General features: G+C 38.7%; 1 protein-coding gene across 2 annotated transcripts in view; it reads right to left on the minus strand.

The window, feature by feature from the left end:
- LOC123381008 overlaps nt 1-6,972 on the minus strand; it is a 789,636-nt gene that overhangs the window by 320,304 nt on the left and 462,360 nt on the right. The gene's annotated exons all lie outside the window — the stretch shown is intronic.

The following is a 6,972-nucleotide window of genomic DNA, read 5'->3' on the forward strand; positions in this document are numbered from 1 at the left end:
AAAATAAAATATTCCTTTTTTTTTTTTTTTCAAAGAATGCTGTCACATGGAACTCACCATTAGTTGTCTAGGGAGCAAGCTTGGACAGGGGCCTTGGCACAAATTTAAAGTGAGCAATAGAATGCTAGGGGAATATTTGGCCTAGGATACGGGTTAGGCTTGGAATTAATTTAAATGTTGGCTGTCTGACATATTTCATATTTCCCCATCTGACTAGTTGCAGAAGATATAAAATGAACAAGTGACACGCTCACACAGGGGGAAACAGCCTTACTTCTGATCTCTGCACCTCAGTGGTCACCTGCTACATCGACTGATCAGACTTTGATGATGACACCAGTGAGCTAAGAGAGAACAAATCAACAACATAGGGTAACACATAAAAAAGGATAAGTTTTGGGGGATGCCTGACTGGCTCAGTTGGTAGAGCATGTGACTCTTGATCTCAGGGTTGTGAGTTTGAGCCCCACGTTGGGTGTAGAGATTACTTAAAAAAATAAAACCTTAAACAGAAGAAAAGGATGAGGTTTTTTAAAGGGCCACTTGGGTTCAAACATTTCCTTCCTGTTTATCAGCCATGTGACCTTGAGCAAATCACTTAATCTTGGTAAATCACATTTTACGACCTTTACAACGGTGATGTATAGTAGCACTTAACTCAAAGGATGGTTGCAAGAGTAAAATGGCATAAGATATGAACAATATTTGTCCTAGTGTCTGATCCATAGTACGAGCAAAGTGAACTGTCACCGCCATTATTAAGTCAGTATACAGTTGTGCATTTTACTCTTGCTATACTCATACCTCATCTCACTCTCCTTACAACCAAATCATCCCAGCTATCCCAAGTTTCAGCATAGCATACTCAGGATTCTCTGTTTATTCCTGTTCCTCCATTCCTTCAAAGGTTTTCAGCTCTGTTTGTCTGTGTTTTTGTACGAAAACGGCACCCTGTGAGTGTAAACTCCTCACCTCTTCCCTCCTCCGTGCCGCCTTTGCCTCGCCAGATGGCTTATCCCTTCAATGCCCAGCAGGTCATTAATTACCGGGTAAGGATTGTGCCACACTAACCTACCTCTCAGATAACTATCATAAAATATTAATGCCAAAGCTAATGAAAAATTAAACTGTGTGATCTTCCTGAGAATTATGCAGCAGTAACTCCGAGAGTAAACTGTTGTTGCCCAAACAAACTGTTCAAGTAAACTGTTGTGGCAGCTCAGAGAGGCAAGAGGCAGCCATAGTGAGGGCACATATTCTTCTTGTCCCTCCCTTTTTGTTATTTGGCAGGAGATGCTCTTAGCAGCTAGCTCTGGCTGGTGAAAAAAAAAATGGCAGGAACTTGTTGAAGGATTTCTTTCTCCCTGTGAGAGGGGAGGACAGGGTCTGAATGAGGTCAGTTTTAAGGCGGGGTGCATCCCCTTTGCTTGCTCTTTTACGGATGAGAAAACCAAATCCCAAACGTATAGCTGCTTGGCCCAAATCTTGTATTGAATGGCATATTAGCCTGTTTCTCTACATCATCAATTTCCTTTTTATTCTTGAGTTTCCCCAAGTGTTCCTCCTGCCAGGCACTAGCCCCTAGCATACAAAGTGTTCTTCTAGTGCCTCTTTTTCTTTCTTATTTTATTTTCTGTTGCATGCTTTCTCTCTTTTTGTTTTTGTTTTTGTTTCAATATATGAAGTTTATTGTCAAATTGGTTTCCATACAACACCCAGTGCTCGTCCCAAAAGGTGCCCTCCTCAATACCCATGCATGCTTTCTCTTCTATTCCTTCTGAAAACCCACAATGTCAGAATCACAGTGAAACCTTCCCTCTAACTCACTAACCAGACTTCCCTTTATCAATGCCAACACAAAAGCATATATTTTGTATTTGTTCATTCTTGGGTTCCACACCTTTATTTCCAAATATATTATGCACTCTTTGATGAAAAGGCCCACATCTTTTTAAAGGAGATTTTTGAAATTATGAAGTAATTCCTGTATCTACGTCCATTGTGTGTCAGTCTAGAAGGTATACAGAATGATAAAGTGAAGTTGGGTGCTCAGGGCTAGCTTACAGAATAGAATATTACCAGCCTCCTAAAGCTCCCATTGACCTCTCACAGACTGAATATTCTTATCCACAGACTTAATCATTACTCCTAAGTGTTTATTTTTCCCTTGATTTTGACTGTATTTTCATTATGGATTTGCATTATCCTTAAACATCCTATTGTTGACCTGACTGGTATCACACTGAATAGGCCCCTTATCTTTTTTATTATTCTGCTGTTAGGATTCAGCACAAGGCCTGAGAAAGCAGAAATAGTGGTTTTGTTTGTTTTTAGTATTATCTGGATAAGCAAAAGAATTCCCTGTCTCACTGAATATCCATAGCTTCCCTGTGAGGTGTCTGTGAAGGAACAGTATGATCTCCATTTGATGGATGGGAGACATGAGGCTCTGGGAAGCTTCGCTGATGCAGTTTTACTCCTGAGTTGGTAAACAGAGGGTCAGAGATGTTTTATTCCTGATTCTTCCTCCACTGCCATTGCTGGCACAGTAGGCAGCCCTGCAGTGTCACTTTGGTTTTATGCCTGTAAGAACCATTTTTGAGATTTCTTGAAATTTGACCATTTCCACACATTTATTTTTCTCACCCCCCACCATGACTGTCATGCTGAATTCACATTTGCTAGAGGAAACAGAGAATCCAGATGCTGATAAGGGTTGCCTCTTTCCCCTTTTCAAGCGGTCATTTTCAAATTACTCCACTGGTGTAAGATTAAAAAAGTTGTGGTGGGGGATGGGGAGAGGCTGGTATCATAAGGGCAACAAGACGTGGCTAAAGCACTGTCCGCTTAATTTAAATTAGTGCCCTATGAACTTCAGCTAATGGCTGATGGTGTTTGCCTTTATCTTTGTGACTGGGCAGAGTGATCTCCTGTTTTCCCTCATCTTTGCTGTGGTAGAATCCGCTCTCATGATTTTGTTTTGCTAACATGTAATTCCATTCAGATCCAAACTACACTTTGTTGCTACTGTCTAGCTTTTCCTCTTGTAAGATCAAGGCTAGAACGGTCTCTCTGCTTGACATTTTGTATCCCACTTTTCTAGACTTTTCTATTTTATCATCTTCCCAAATGTTTATGACATTAGTCAAAAATCCTAGGTGATAATAAGTGGAAAGAAAGAGAAAAAACAGTCCATGTAAAAAGTGTGATTTTAGAACTTAGAAAAGGGATTTTAACATCTAGTTGCTATCTATTAGGGGCTGTGTCTTCTTGATCAAATATTTACCATCTGTGTAATGGAAGACAGATAATATTTGCTTCCCATGGTTACTGTTATTTTTTTCTTTTTCTATGATGACATGGTTGACTGATCTGTTTGAGCTCTAAAGGCCTAAATGATTATAAGTTTTTTAAAAAAATAATTCTTAGAACCTGAAAAAGATTAGAAAAGTGTGTAATCAAGCAGTAGTTACAGTGAGGTTGTTGACACTATCATTTTAATGATAATTTTCTTGTAAAAATGAATGTATATATAAGTGAATAATACATTCTAAATATGGAGAAACAAAATATATTAAAAGGATCTGAGAAGCAGTGAAAACAGAATAAATACATTTGTAAAATTTGCCTTTAGGCTTCAGGTAGGCAATAAAAAGAGGAAATATACTAGGTTCTTTGTCTTTTTTGGTAACAAAGCAGTCTTACAATTATGTCTAGAGAGATTTCATTGAGGGACAGGCATCAAAATTTCCAGTAGTTATAAAATCTCCCTTTTTGTTAATGTCATAATTGTGCTTCATGTAAAGGTACTCATTTCCTACTCATCTCTGTTATACTTCCTGTAGATTTCTACACATTTAAATATATATAGCAATATGCAAATATTTCAAAGTGTCTTTGACATTGAGATCAACTGTCTACTGTTTTACAATGGCAAATTACAATGGGGGAGAAACCCAAATGTCAAAATCGTGAGTTCTTACAGCTGGGATCTTGACTACTCCAATGGCACTGGGAACAAATTCACTTTAATAAAATTGTTCAACAAGACCAGGAGGAGCATGGTGTTGACTGACCATGTTATGTAAATAAAAATGACTATTTTCTCTCAGTCCAATGACTTCATCATATAATTTTTATTTGAAAATATTGAATTATTCTTGGAGTATTTATCAGGGGTAAATCATAGTCATTTTATTTTTCTGATTCAGAAGCTGTTTTTTTTCCTGTCACTCTAATGACACCTATGTGAGTTCACCTTACATTTGTCAAAATACTTTGAAAGTGTTGCCAAAAAGATGCCTCCTCTAATGAAGCATCATATTCTATTGAAATGCTTGCTCCTCGTGACTGTATAGTCTCTTTCTCCTTCTGCTCCCTGAAACTCTTATCTTCTTCTACATTTAAGTTTCTTTTTAAGGCTATGATTCTAAAAATAATTTATAGCACACTTGGTTTAAATATCTTCTTGGGACTACTGTTTTGAATTAGATTTAATGGAATTTATTCTTTCCCTTGAGAAATCTTATCTTCCTACCAAGTGCTTAATTTATTCTGTGTGTGTGTGCGCATGTGTGCACACACACAATTTATCTATTTTATATTCCCAGAAAATTAAAGCATTTTTACTCATGGAAAAAAATGAATTCAACAAATGCAGCCTGCTAGTAATTCTTGATCCAGCTTTCCCTGCTTTTCATGTAATGATGGCAAGAGAAAAATACACGAAGTTATCTAATATTACTGGAAACTGAGAGGCATTTGTTTTCACTAACTGAAAGATTATGGAACACACTAAGGAACTCCTTGTGCAGCCTATATGTGCAAAGACATGGGAAAGAACATGGCCTGGTCTAAAGGAACACAAGGAGATGTTTCATCCTGTCTTCAGGCTTTTCCCTACGCTCAGAAATGCAAGATCCCATTGAAGAGAAAACATGGTGGCTAGAACCATACTGCAAGGCTGATCCTCTGTGAGGTGGACAGAGTACTGTTCTCCCTTGAGTACCTCTCTATACATATCCATATAGTGACCATGATATCCAAAAACAAACCAGAGCAGTGGGAACTGGTGGTGGCATATCTAATGCCGGGAGACATAGTCTCTCCATCAGTAAAATGTGGCAAAATAGCACAGACAGAAAGAGCGTCAGATGCTGCAAGCTAGGAGTTTTAGTTTTCTTATGCATTTAAAATGAATTCAGAAAGCCAGAGCACTAAGCACAAAAGGCAGTAGAAATCTCTCCTCAGTCCAACAGAGCCACATATTATGAAAATACAATACAAATCTGCTTATATGCAGAAGAAAGGAGTTCATTAATGAGCTAATTGACCTCTAGATTTGTAAAGGGGAGTTGGCCATCCCTCTAGTGAATTATACAGACAAAAGTAATTCACTCAGGTATCAGAGGGATGTTATCTAGGTTTATTTTTTATCTTTCAAAATGACTAACTGAAACAAAAGCAACATTTGACATATATAAAATTTATGCATCTACTGTGTGTTGTGCCAATATTTGTTCTTGGCTCTCAGGATGCCTTTAAGGAAACAGGAGGCAAAAATGACAAGGCAAGAGAGATTAAGAAAGGGTGACCCAGAATAAAAGTTTTAAAAAGCATTAACAAGAAGAGGATCTTCATGAAAGGAATAGGGTCTTTATCAAAGACAATAAATAGAAGGTGTGACATGACCCTCTGCTCTATTATTCCTTCCAGATACTCTTTTGCTTGTCTACTTATTTGCTATCTTTCTTCCAACCAAGTTGGTCCTGTGGAAAACTCTCCCCAACTCTCATTTCTGGAGAGAGCATTAACCCCACCAATGACACCTTGTCAAGACTACCAACTCTGATGCTTATCTCCATTCTAGATCAGCAGCGAAATACTTCTGCTTTCTGATCAGCTTGTTAAGTGGATTTCCTTCAGCAGAACTGGTGGGGTCTTAGCAATGAAGGGGAAGCTTTCCTTTCTGTGATGGGTTGGATTACATCCTCTCAAAACGGATATGTTGGAATTCTAACCCCAAATACTTCACAACATGACCCTTACTTGGAAATAAAGCCAACATAGATGTAACAAGTTAAGATAAAATCATACTGGAGTAGATCCTGTCCTTAATCCAATATGAGTGGTGTCCTTACAAGTAGCAGAATGAGACACTGAAGGAAGATGGGTATGTGAAACAAGGAGAAAGCCATGGGAGGATGGAGGCAGAGATTGGAGTGGTGCATCTACAAGCCAAGGAACACCAGGGATTCCCAGCCACCATCAGAAGCTACAAAGCATGGAATAAATTCTTCCTCAGAACTCTTAGAAGGAAACAATCTTGCTGATGCTTTGATTTCAGACTGCTAGCCTCTAGGACTTTAAGAAAATTTCTGTTACTTTAAGCCACCCAGTTTGTGGTGCTTTGTTACAGAAACCCTAGGAAACAAATGAGGATCTATACCTGGAACAATGGCTCCTTCCTACCTGAAGTCCCTAGTGATCAGTCTTCACCACTGTTCCAAGTTTCTTGTTCACAGTAATCTCCTTCCAAGGACTCCAGCGTCTTTTCTTCTGATCTATTCCCCTCTAGGCACCCTTAATCATATATATGCTTCAAGTTCTTCTCCATAAGAACAGAGACCTCATTGAAAAGCAAACCTTATTTGGACAACAGTTTCAATATTCATGACAATAAAATGTCCAGAGCAGACAAATATCTTCTGAGTGCACATGCTTAATATCACATAGCAGTTTAACAGAGACACATCCCTGATTCAGCCAAAGGATTTACTATATGTATTCTTTTTTTTTTTTTTTAACAGAGAGAGAGAATGCACGTAGAGGAGAGAGGTAAAAGGGGGGGGGGTGGGGAGAGAGAAAATCTCAAGCAGGCTCCACATGCAGCGTGGAGTCTGACACGGGGCTCGATCCCATGATCCTGAGATCATGACCTGATCAAAATCAAGAGTCAGATGGGTGGGACGA

The sequence above is a fragment of the Felis catus genome, chromosome D2 (assembly GCF_018350175.1).
Source record: "Felis catus isolate Fca126 chromosome D2, F.catus_Fca126_mat1.0, whole genome shotgun sequence".
Classification (NCBI taxonomy): domain Eukaryota; kingdom Metazoa; phylum Chordata; class Mammalia; order Carnivora; family Felidae; genus Felis; species Felis catus.